This window comes from Juglans microcarpa x Juglans regia, chromosome 4D (assembly GCF_004785595.1).
Source record: "Juglans microcarpa x Juglans regia isolate MS1-56 chromosome 4D, Jm3101_v1.0, whole genome shotgun sequence".
In the NCBI taxonomy this organism is placed as follows: domain Eukaryota; kingdom Viridiplantae; phylum Streptophyta; class Magnoliopsida; order Fagales; family Juglandaceae; genus Juglans; species Juglans microcarpa x Juglans regia.
Window position 1 is genome coordinate 5,268,831 of NC_054600.1, and position 13,076 is coordinate 5,281,906.

Genomic DNA, 13,076 nt, shown 5'->3' on the forward strand with positions numbered 1-13,076 from the left:
AGATTTTCTTTTGGCCGCATGATCGAAGTATAGGCTTGGAATCATAATTGTTTATTTTCAAAGCATTAGACAAAACTTTCATCCTTTCTGTCTCTCTATCATGTTTAGTGTCTCTTTGTCCCAACAGCGCACATACATGCATCTTGCCTCTTTGCTCGAGATGCCCACGACCAGCAGCAAAGTTTAGAACGCCTTGCTCATCCAACAATTTCTCCTCTGCATTGTAAGTGATTCTATGGACTGACCTTCATGAAATTGCAAAATTATGTTCTATGCGGCTGTGTGAAGTGATGGGATCATTGTGCAATTTGTGATGTGTACTTTTTTCATCATTTTATTATTTGTTGAATATTTATCACTAGTCTATCTTAAATCTCTAACTATTTGTTGAATATTTACTATCTAATTGTGACTTATGCGTGTAAATTGAAATTTGTAAAACTGTTGGATTCTTATGTTATTGGATTTTTTGGTGGGTGTGTGTGTTTCACTACCCAAGTCGAGATGAGACATTATCTTGGTGGAGCTCCTTTAGTCAATTGAAAGCGCATAAACTTGAGTGACATTCCCTGAGTTATCGCCTGGTGATAATAAACTTTGGCAAGATGGTAAAGCTCTCGGGTCAACACCGTTGCCCCTCTGCTGGAGGAGGCTAGAGGATGTTTGGCCATGAACGTGTGGGTGTGGAACTGTACATCGCTTGTTACGAAATCACATGCACGGTCGTCATCCGTGGTGGCGAAGGGAGCTAGAGTGTGTAAATGGTCCATAGGGGAGACCTTGGTGCATATCTTAATAAAATTGTTATTTATAAAACATGATTTTTGGGTGTATAATGTCTTCAATGGAAGTTTTGGTGAATACTTGAGTTTGGTTTTTTGGAAAATGTCAAATATTATATTTCCTTGTATTTTTCTTGTTTGCATAATTTTTCTTTTCCATCTACTTACAGTTCTGAGTGTTAGACTTAGTTCCACTACTGAGATTTTTTGAAGTCTCACTATGGTGGTCTCAGCTCCTCGAAATCGTAGATTTTAATACAGAGGATATATGGTGATGGTTACAAGTATGGAGGTCCGACTCTGCCAAAGAAGTGAAAAGTGGGGTTAATCCCCATTGTAATTAAGTGTTGTTTTTTACTCTTAATTTTTAATTAAATTGGAGGATTGTAATATTCTTTTGTCTGTGGTTTGAAGAGTTGTGGGTTAGGGATAGGCCTGCAACTCGACCAAACCTTACAGTGTTTGAGCCCGACCCGATCCTCTAAAAATTGAGTCTGATCAACACTATTTTCTTTTTCTTTTCTTTTTATTTCTTTTTAAATTTTCTTATTTTTCAAAGATGGCAGTGTCGAAAATCCTACGAGATTTCTGCTTCAACATTGATCAACATCGCCTCCTTCAACATTGTTGGAGAGTTATGCTTCTTCAATATTCTAAATAAATTTAACTTAAAAAGATAAGGTACAAAGAAATAAATGAAGAAAAGAAATGGAGATAGAAAAAGATGTTTAATTGGTAAAGTAAATTAAGCATACTCGAGCAAGAGTATCGTGTGATTTAAGCCTGTGCAAGACGCATTTCCTCAATCTGAGTACACCATTTAAATGTATATGTATTATGATAGTGAAAGGGCTTATGCCAGAGCGAAGGTTTTGAGAAAGTGGACGTCCTGGGAGACAAAATGGAGGAAAGCATTGGAGTTTAGGCAACCGAAGGCCAAGCAAAGGATGAAGGGCCAATAGAGAGTGAAGACGAAGTCGCTTAGGAACTTGATATAGAACGGCCTCGCATTTGCTCCTTCATCGACGACGACCTATGTCAGCCCCGGCCCGACCATGAGGTTGAACCCTCAGCTTTGACTAGCGACTGACCTTTCTTCTAACACTTAGGAATCACAGCACCAACCTCAAGAGGAAGAATATGTTGCTTGGGTAAAGAAATGGAGTGAGAATGAAGGAATGGAGGCAACGGGAAATGAGGAAGAGGCAACGGGAAATGATGAAGAGAATAGGAAGGATAAGGTTTCATTTGCGTGACTTTATGGGTTAAAATCGGCATTTGATGGGTCGACCCAAAAATACATTAACCCGCATTTTATTAGACGGGCCGGGCCTACGGTTTTTCTGCCTAGGCCTACTTAGGGATATTAGGGTTATGATGTATTTAAATTTTTTTAGTACTATTAGTTAGATTCTAATTACAACCTTTTTATTTTCTACTACAAATTAATTATACACATTTATGAAGCATTCGAGCATATACTTTATTTTTACATTGTGCGAGAGGTGTATGACTCAAGCAGTAAACATTCTAGTATATCGGTTGCCGCCAAATCCCAAGCGAGACCTGGGGGCCTATTAGGGATCCCGGTCTTGTCCCTAACACTAAGGACCACGAGCTTGCCTTGGTGAGGATGATGACCGAGTGACCTTGCCAACTTGCTTGACCTTCCACAAACGGTTGGTGTTTGAGTGATGGAATGATGATAATGATGATAAACTTGGGTAAGTTAAGTGTTTTGGGAGGGCAAATCAATGTGGGTGGCTTGGGACTTATCCTTGAGTGTGGCGCCAAGATGATGGGCTAGGGTTGGATGAGTAAGGTGAGGTTAGGATTTTGAATGATATTAGTGATGATTATGAGTATTTGAGGCAATGTGGACGGCTAGAAGGGTGCCCTTAGTGTTTGGGCCACTTGGATGGTAATTAGGGTTGATATAGTGAAGTGTAGTTAGGGTTTTGTGGGATGGTTAGGGTTGATTTCGAGATTGGGAAGAGTTGGCTTAGGGTTAGAGTTTAGGATAATGCTAAGGTTTGAGAATGAGATGGAAGAGTGGAAAATTAGGGCTTTGGGTGTAAGGCAACTAGGGTTGCTGAAATGGGTATGGTAGGATTAGGGTTGACTTGGTCTTTGGAAGGTTGGCTAGATTTTGATGATTTGGAAATGGATATGGAAGGTTTGCAAAATGGAGGGAATCTTTGAGGGAAGAGGGGAATTCGAATTTGAACTAGGATGGCAAGTCAATAGTTGACTAAATAGATTTTAGGAAGAGTGATTTAAATGATTAAATGTGATTGTTAATTCCTTAAATTAAGAGATTTGAAATGAGATTTGAATTTGAATATGCGGAAGTCAAGACTCCTAAAAGGAATGAGTTACCTTATAGGGCTTGAGGTGGACGGCTAGGATTTTATGGGTGGATAACTTTAGGGTGGCCGAATATCGTAAGTTGAGGGTATGGCTAGGGTTTTATGGATGGACGACTTTGGTGTGGTTGAATATGGTAAGTAGAAAATATGGAAGTTGGGAGAAAATATGAGTTTGGCTAGGTTAATGGATATGATGGATGAAGGAAAATTATGGATAGTGCCGAATATGGTAAGTGATGATTTGGCTAGGGTTTTTATAGAGATGGGTGGCAAAGCAATTTATGGCAAGTGGACTAAGGAAAACACTATAGTGGTTGACTTATGTAGTGGGGACAGATCAAATGGTTGAATGGAATGGGTTGTGGCCAAACAACACAAAAAGGCCTAAAAAACAACACAAGTAATTCTCAAGAACACAACAAGAACAGTGCACATAAACTAATAAGATTAAAGGATAGAAAATGGAAGACAAGAGATGGAATGGAAAACACTCATAAGATTAATGGATCCTTTGGAATTCATGAATTGCACCCTAAAGATGAAAAGAAACAAGATAGATTGAATCACACCTATTTACGAATTGCAAGGTGTGATCCTCTCTTAGGGAATTCACGTCTTGCACCCCAAAAAGCCCAAGTGCCTAGCACCGAAGGGTGATCTCAAGAACAAAATAATCCTCTCATAATGGGAATTTGCCAAAAAATGTAAATGCGACTAAGGGTCCTATTTATAAGGATTACAACTTGAAAACCCCAGTAGGTCCCGTAGAAAATAAATAATTAAAATAAAATAAACAATAAGCAATAACATAGTTGGCATGAGCCAAGTTGACCCATGACATGCATGAGCCCATGGGTGGGCTAGGCTGACCCATGGGCATGGCTGACATTGCTGACAAGGTTGTTGGCATATGGTTGACATGGCCCAGGAATGGCCTGGGCACTGGCCTGGCTAGCATGGCTAGTGGCTTAGCCATGGGCCACAGAGCATGGGGTCCTACTAGGGCCACATTGAGCGACGTCGGTTAGGGCCCCCCGGCTAGTCAATTAGTCCGTTACCTTCCGCTTTGTCTTGAACCCAAACAGTTAAGATAGCGGATAAGGTAAACCGTTGCATGCTAATATTTAAGGTACTCCACTGTTATTAATGTTTTGGTTTGTATTCAACGTCGGTGTGTTGGCGCTATTATATATGCTGGTGAAGAATCTACTTATAGTTTTAATGAAGCTCCTTCACTCCATACCATGCACACATCTGGCGCCTAGCGGCGAAAACACATGCATCATTAAAATATGATCTGAAAGTTGATCTTCAGCCTGCAGTCCGTGCTCTCTATGTCTCCGCCATCCATGCCGTAAATGTGCTCTCATATTCCTAGATGAATAGTGAACAAGTTGACAACATTTTTTTGATGCATATCAAACTTGGGATAATATAATACAAATATAATTAGTTATATTAATATTGCATGCTTTGGCATCGAAGAATGAGTCGTGCACCACCAATATTCGTGGATCATGTCGATCAGTACTAGATTACTTATTATATATATCTTTTGACAACTGATTACTAATTCTTGAATCGGCAAGAAAATTTCTTTTCTTTGATCTCGTGATCAAACCTGTCAAAATAATAAGCATTGTTGCATGTGGAATAAGCATTGTTCATGTGGACGTATGATGAACACGGACAAATTAAAGACGGGATTGCCATGTTGATCATTGCGAGGGGCCGGATTTTTTAGAGTTAATTGGAATAAAAGATATATATATATATATATATATATATATTAAGAAATGCCATTACCAAGATGAACATTTAGGTTTTGCGTTTCTCCATCTTAATTAGTATATACGCTAATTAATTACGTGACGCTGCCAACTTTTGAGTTATTTTTCTTTTGAAATTAAAGATCTTAACCATAGACTTGAGGCTCAGTCTGGATTGAGAAACACTCTCAACCCATCTAATATCATCTCATCATTACAACTCTCACAAATTCTCACATAAAATACATGCAATAAACAAATCAACTTTTTCAAATCTCAAAACAATAATAATATTAAAAAATAATATTCTAATAATATTTTATTCAACTTTTATATCAACTCATCTCATCTCATGAACTCACTAGATCCAAACCTAACCTTAGTTATACATTGCGACGCCGATATTAGGATTCAATGTTGGATCATATGACATAACTCAAAAAAATAAATAAGTGCGAGAAAACAAATTAATTAGTCTCAATGTTAATTAGCAAAAATACTCTACAAAGTCGACATGTACATGCATATGTACAACTCATGTAATTTATAACTGGGCATAAAATAATACTTGTAAATATACACATAATAATAATTAAAAAATGATGTAGATGTATACTTGTAATCCTTTTCTAGGAAATAATTAATTAAAAAATGGAGAATTAAATTTTTTATTTTCCTATAGTATGTTGTCGGCCTATTGCAGAGTACTGCACTTATGTCCGACTGAATAGAATGTTTATTCATGAAGTTCATTTTGAAGCTGATTACCTAGCTTTTGGTATATATGGTTGCTTATAATTAAATTAAATTCATGCATGGGAAGTAGTACTACTAGTGTGATATAAAACGAAGAAAAGCTAGAAAAAGAAAAAGGATGGATTTAAAATCATCATGATAACATGAATATCTAACTATATACAGGTCCATTGTTATTAATGTGAATACCAAAATATAAATCGACATGATATTGTAGTACTTCAATTCGATCTCAATGTTAGCCTCTATTATAATCAGCCTGAATGATTTCGTGAATTTTAAAGATCATTTTTCAATGTCTACCTATATATTTAGTAGTATTAATTAAGGCAACCATTGGATTCTAAAATTTAAGGTTGTCACTATAATTCGTTTGTTTTGTATTTCACGTCAGTTTTGTTGAAGACATTGCACGTGTGACGGTGAGGAAACTGCGTAAAAGTCTCTGCATGGTATTAATATGCGTGAAGTCTTTCAAATCTCTCCTCACCTTCGAAGCCGTAGATCAGATGACTCATAATAGGGTGTTACCCATGTCAGTGTCAACCCTCGTTATCTTCTTCCTCCTAGTTCTTCCAACCGCTTACTCGGTCTATTTCAAAATAACTCGCTTCCAACCCAATGCCGACAACATACTATACTTGGGTGATGCAGCACCATCTGTGGGAACCATTGAGATGATCTACAAGTATACTTATTTATGCCGAGTCGGTCGAGCCATCTGTTCTGAGAGGGTGCTTCTCTATGACTCAGATACAGGAAAACTCACCAACTTTAGTACACATTTCTCCTTCCTCATCGACACCCAAGGTCGTGCTTCTTATGGCCATGGGTTAGCCTTCTTCTTGGCTCCTGTCGGATTTGAAGTTCCTCTAAATTCAGTTGGTGGATTCCTAGGCCTATTCAACACCACAACTAGTGATTCATCTCATAACCAAATTGTTCTCGTCGAATTCGACTCATTCCCGAATCCAGAATGGGATCCTTCATTTGAGCATGTAGGGATTAATAACAACTCAATTGCTTCTGCAACATACACCGCTTGGAATGCCAGCTTGCACAGTGGAGATACTGCTGATGTATGGATTACTTACGATGCTTCTACCAAGAACTTGAGCGTGTCTTGGGAATATCGAACAACCTCTAGTGCTAATGAGAATACGAGTCTTTCTTTTCAAATCGATCTCATGCAGGTTCTTCCCGAGTGGGTCACAGTTGGATTTTCAGCTACCACAGGTCAATTTGGAGAGCGAACTATAATTCAATCATGGGAATTTAGTTCCAGTTTGGAAAGAAAGGAAAAAAATGAAAAAAAAAAAAAGTTTAGTCATTGGTCTAACAGTTTCAGCTGGCGTTCTGATAGCTATAGCAATTGTGACTTCTGCAACATTGTGGGCATGGAAGGGAAAGAAAAAAGAAAAGGAAGAGGAAACAACTGAGACTATGAACTTAACATCAATTAATGAAGACCATGAAAGAGGAGCAGGACCAAGGAGATTTTCTTATGAATATCTTGCCTTGGCCACTAACAATTTTTCGATTGACAAGAAGTTGGGGGAAGGAGGCTTTGGTACCGTCTACAGAGGGTACTTAAATGATTTGGATATAGCAGTTGCTGTAAAGAAAATCTCAAGGGAGTCTAAACAGGGAAGAAAAGAGTACTTAGCTGAGGTGAAGATCATTAGCCAAATTAGGCACAGGAATCTGGTGCAACTCGTAGGATGGTGCCATGGCAATGGTGAGTTCCTACTTGTCTATAAGTTTATGCCAAATGGTAGCCTTGATGCGCATCTCTTTGGCAAGAGGAGTCCTCTGACTTGGGCAGTGAGATACAAGATAGCTTCTGGGTTGGCCTCTGCGCTTTTGTATCTCCATGAAGGGTGGAGCAATGTGTCGTACATCGAGACATCAAATCAAGCAATGTCATGCTTGATTCTTGTTTTAACGTAAAACTTGGAGACTTTGGATTAGCTCGGCTCATGGACCATGAGCTAAGTCTTGAGACAACTGGATTGGCTGGAACATTAGGCTATATGGCTCCAGAATACATAACCACTGGTAGGGCTAGTAAAGAATCAGATGTATATAGCTATGGTGTGGTTGCATTAGAAATTGCTACTGGAAAAAAGTCAACTGACCATCCAGAAGAGGATTCTGCGATGGGGTTGGTAGAGTGGGTTTGGAATCTTTACGGGAGTAGAAGGCTCCCCATGGCGATTGATGAGAGATTGGGAATGGATTTCGAGGAGAAGCAGATAGTGTGTTTAATGGTTGTTGGATTGTGGTGCGCTCATCCTGATCAAAAAGATAGGCCGTCATTAAGGCAAGCAATTCAAGTTCTTAATTTTGAGGCTACAATGCCAGATCTTCCTTCGAAGATGCCTATTCCTTCGTATCGCATACCTACATCATCAGTTAGCACCGGTGAACCTTCAAATAACGACTAGTCTAGACAAAGAGTACTAGTGTGCCAAAGTAACTCTTCTTTACCCATCAAGACTGATTCAAGAATCTGCATGTTATGTAAACTTCTTAATTTCTTCATCAAAAATCGATGATCATTGGTTATCTAGGATGAAACGAGAATTTCTTTTCAAGAGGGGCCAAAACATATAGATGAAAAGTTCTGAAAAATTTTAAATATATCCCATTTAGTGTTAAAAGATTATAAATAGATGAAAAATTAACACAAAATATTGTTTTTAGCCGCGTATTTCATTTTTGAACTCAATTAACAACCAAAATGGAACTTCACGTTTTTTTAAAAACTCATCTATGCAAATTAACTTTTACAAAATATTCCATTAACTTGATAATGCAGGCACCACATTAAAGACTAGACTCGATCAAAAACTTACTTATTTTAAATAAGTTATTAATAAAAAGTTCAAAATATAAGAAAACTATTGGGTGATCATCATGTGTTTGGTTAAGAAAATTAAACTCGAAGAATGAAAATCTTTACGAATTCTTTTGAAAAATTTTGAGATGAGTTTTTTTATTGTTTTGTGAAAGTACAGAGAAAATTTAATTTGCATAATTTGTTTCTAAATATATTTTATATTGAGTTTGTGAAAGTAAATAGGCAAAGTTGAACAGTGATTTAGATATATATTCCGTTGAGATTTTTTTTTACTTAATGATTAGAGAAGTATTTTTTAATAATGTTTTGAATTTTTTTAAAAAAAAAAATATTTAAAAGTCTTAAAAAAATGCATGTGAAAAAAAGCCAAAAAAAAAAAAAAAACACAGATGAAATGCACTAGCGGGAGCCCTAGCGGTAGCTGTAGAGCCACCCTATTTTTTTAGGTAGTTATTTTTGGCTTTTGTAAAAATTGTTTTGGTGTTAATTGTGTTGTTTATTTTTCACCTACTTATTATGCGCTTGTCTTGATATTGCATCTATTTCACTGAGTTTGCTGTCTGCTGTGTTGATGGTTTCTATATACTACTGTCGCTTTGTTGGTAGAACTTGGAAAGGAGCCTGCCCGTTTGTGGAATTGATGGTTCCATTTGTGGATGCATATAATTTATTTGAGCTATGTGCTCATTTTATTTAATTAATTCATGATCTTCTGGTACCTTTGTTCTACACTTCATTAATTCCTATGCAGATGATTGATCATCAGAATTGTCTAGTTTTGTTGTAAAATCCTCATACTAACATTGGATTTTTTCTGTTTGGTCTTTTGGGGCCATTTGGGCAAAAGTTTACTGATCTCTTCTACATTTATCGTAACGTACCCAGTGGCGGAACCAGGAATTTGTTCTACGGGGTGCCGAACAAAACTAAAATTATAATAAAATGTATTTTATTCTATTTCTATATCAAAATAATCTGTAAAAATAATTTTGTAGAGGAGGTCAAGATAATTTTTTAGAGAGGGAGCCAACACAAGATGAGATTAATATAATCCTATCAAATTATAAAAGAAAATATATATATATATATATATATATATATATATATTTCAAACCTTGGGGGGCCATGGCCCCCCGCCCCTTCATAGGTCTGCCCCTGATTGTAGCTTAATTTATTTCGTCCCTACTTGATGAGGTCTCACATCATCAAAGAAAAATAGAAAACTTTGATGTTAAAATTTCATCAATTCCTAGACTCAACTGTTTTTCTTTTAATCATATTTTCGATTGTAACTTCTTTATTTAAACGTAGGATCCAATATTATATTGACATAATAATTCTGCATGCAGTAACAAAACTAGGTATCACCTACCTTAAACCTTTCCCTTCTCACTGGAAAACCAAGATGTTATTATCCTTTTTCTCGCCAATTAGCAGCCGATTGACAATACGCGTCACACCACATCATTCTCCAGTTGCTAGTTTAGAAGTTGAGCTAAGAATCGATGCCATTTGAACAATGCATGAGGCTTACGTGCTGCCAATGCCGTGTGTGAGCTCCACATGCGTCACGGTTCCATGAGCTCCATGTGCCAGGACAATCTGAGGTTTTCTTCCAGTATCGTAGAAGATCGAGTTTTTTTTTTTGTCTCTAGCTAGCTATCAAACTATGTTCTTACTTTCCTCAAATGAGAACCTGAGTACAGGAGCTAGTAGATCATGTGCTGTTCTCCAATGAAATGCATGAAAATAGACGATCGCATGCAATGTCTTTCTCCTGGTAAGCCAGAACTAATTGATCCCCACTTGTTGGATAAAAAAATCGTTTTTGACAGTCCTCTCATTGGCTGAACCCAGGAACATGGATTCGAAAGTATGGGTTTTTTGTCATTTCCTTTTTATTTACCCCATCTTCTTTCGAGCACTAAAGTTAATGATCTATGGCCTGGAAACCTCATCCTCTCTTCTTGTATCTCTCATTTTATTTAATGCATTTTTATTACAAAAAATAAAAAAATAGAAAAGAAGGGATGTCCTACCTTTAAGAAGTAAGGAACAGTACTGGCGTATAGCCATTAGGTAGCATTAAAGTAGGATCAATACAATCATTTTCATTTCATTGGAAATGGACAATAACAGTCGACAAATGTGTCACTAGAGCTATAACACCCGGGCCTAGCCAAGTCACTTTACAAAAATTTTAGATTTTTAGTTATGAAAAATCGTTTGCGATTACGAGTAAAATTTTTTTGAAATAGAGTTTGGACTTAAGATATTTTTAGTGGAATATAAATTTTTCAATAGGTTTGATAATTAGGTTTAAAATCTTTTAATGGACCAAGTAGATGTTCACTCGAAAAATTTATGGAACAAATGTATTCTTTTTAGTTGAGTCGAGGCCCAAAGCTTAAGGTAAAAGCTCATGCAATAATCTCATACATGATGCAAGACGTGGGCAAAGTATATTTTTCTTTTAGGCTTAAGAGCCCAGGCCCATGGAAGCGATTTCCAGACTTCGTCTGTAACGCCCCATCCCCGAGGGTCTGGAGAGTTAACTTATGTCGCTAAAAATCATTTTCCATCCACATACTACATAATCAAAATTTTCTCTATCTCACAAACTACTCATTAATTCACATCAATTACTCCAGTATAATTAATCCAAGACAATACAAAGTCTTAATAAAAACATCAACCTCTCAACAATTCATATCATCAGAACGCAACAAACTTACTGCATAACAAAATCCTCAATACTCATGTAAACTTCCTATGCTTAAACCACTATTCTTAACTCTTCTTACCTATGCTCCATATTCTTGATCCTCAACTGGAAATATTCTAATCATCTGAAAATATTGGAGATAAGAAGGGGTGAGTTATCAACAACTCAGTAAGCAGAGAGCATATACTAGCGTACAAGCATGAGCCTTTTCAGAAAGTTCAGTATGCAGAAACAAAACATTATATTTTTATATGCAGATCTCAGAAACATTTTATCAGAAAATCAGAGCGACTTTTCAGGCTTTTTAGACTCAAAAATTAACTGTTCATATTTAAAGACACTTTCCATATTCAAAGATCATTTTCATATTCAAAGACCATTTGCTCATATTCAAAGATCCGTTTCATAATCAAAGACGTTTTTGGCATTCAAAAACTATTTTCATATTCGAAAACCAGCTGTACATATTAAATATCATTGTCATATTCAAAATCGCTTTGGCATAATATAACTGAACATATTCATCTTATCGTATCATATCATATCGTATCGTATCATATCATATACCATGTTTAACCCCCGTGGTAGGGTTGTGCTATCCCCGGTGGCCAAACCAAGCAGTATCATATGGTGAACTTCCCCTTTTTCAATCTCGGAGCCCCGAGTGTGCACACAGGAAAGAACACGTAAAAAGACCACTTTGTTTCCAAAGTGGGTGCACTCATATCATATCATATCATGGTGGTACTAACCATATCACGTGAACCAGTATCATCATATCAGAACTATATTCAGAATCAGATCCAGAACAGATAAGTATGCCAAAAGTTTATCGTATCCATATCATATTAAAACACATGCGAAACATATTCATATCCTTTCCATTTGATCAAAAACATATCCAAATCATTTCATATCACATGTATAAAAAAAAAGTATCACAATGATATCATATTCGCTCTTTTGCATATTTCAGAAACATGTCAAATATTTCTTATGTCTACACAATGCATGTTAGAAAAATATTCTCACTTTTCCGTACAGATCTCATGAGTGATACAAATAAACGACCGAGGTTGATTTTTCTCAAGTTTTCATTTCATCACAAAATATGCAAAGTTTTCAGAAGGTCAACCACAGTCTCAATAATTCGTATAAAACCTAGCATAGGAATCCCGCTTATCTGGAATTCTTAGCTTTTCCAGAATTTTCCTCACAAATTTCGAGTCGACTATAAATCGTCACCTATAAAATAATCACGTAATTTCCATAAGTTTCTAATCAATCACATATTTCGATATTTAAGCCTAAACTTCTAAAATAACCTATTTTAATTCCTCAAAACTTAAAACCTTCATAATTCCAAAATATATCACCACTTTCTAAAATCATCAATATCCACCGTAACCAACTTCAAACTCAAAACACCAATATTAAACCCGAAACAGCCAACAAATCTCATAGCATAAATCAAATCACACCAACAACTCCATCATCCAATCCAACCGACCCCCGAACTCCTCGGACTCAGTCCGGCATGTCCAACCAGATCACAATAATATGAGTTAGTGTAAAAATATATTTAAATCACGATAGTTCTTTGGAACAATACTTACAATGCCAATAATATAATTTTTGAAAGATCACGGAGGTGCTAGAAGTGGCGGCACAGCAACAGAACAGTGCAAAATGCACTATGGCCGTGAGTCTCAAAAACTCACTTTTGAACGGAAACAAACCAAGATCCAAAATTGATAGGGTAGGGCTTAGGGATGTCGGTGAAGCTAGTGGTGGTGGTAATTTGCTGTGGGT

At 36.7% G+C, this 13,076-nt stretch overlaps 1 pseudogene; it reads left to right on the top strand.

Annotated features, from left to right (window-relative positions):
• Nucleotides 1–6,209: 6,209 nt before the first annotated feature.
• On the top strand, nt 6,210–8,142 carry LOC121260070 (annotated as a pseudogene).
• Nucleotides 8,143–13,076: the final 4,934 nt, after the last annotated feature.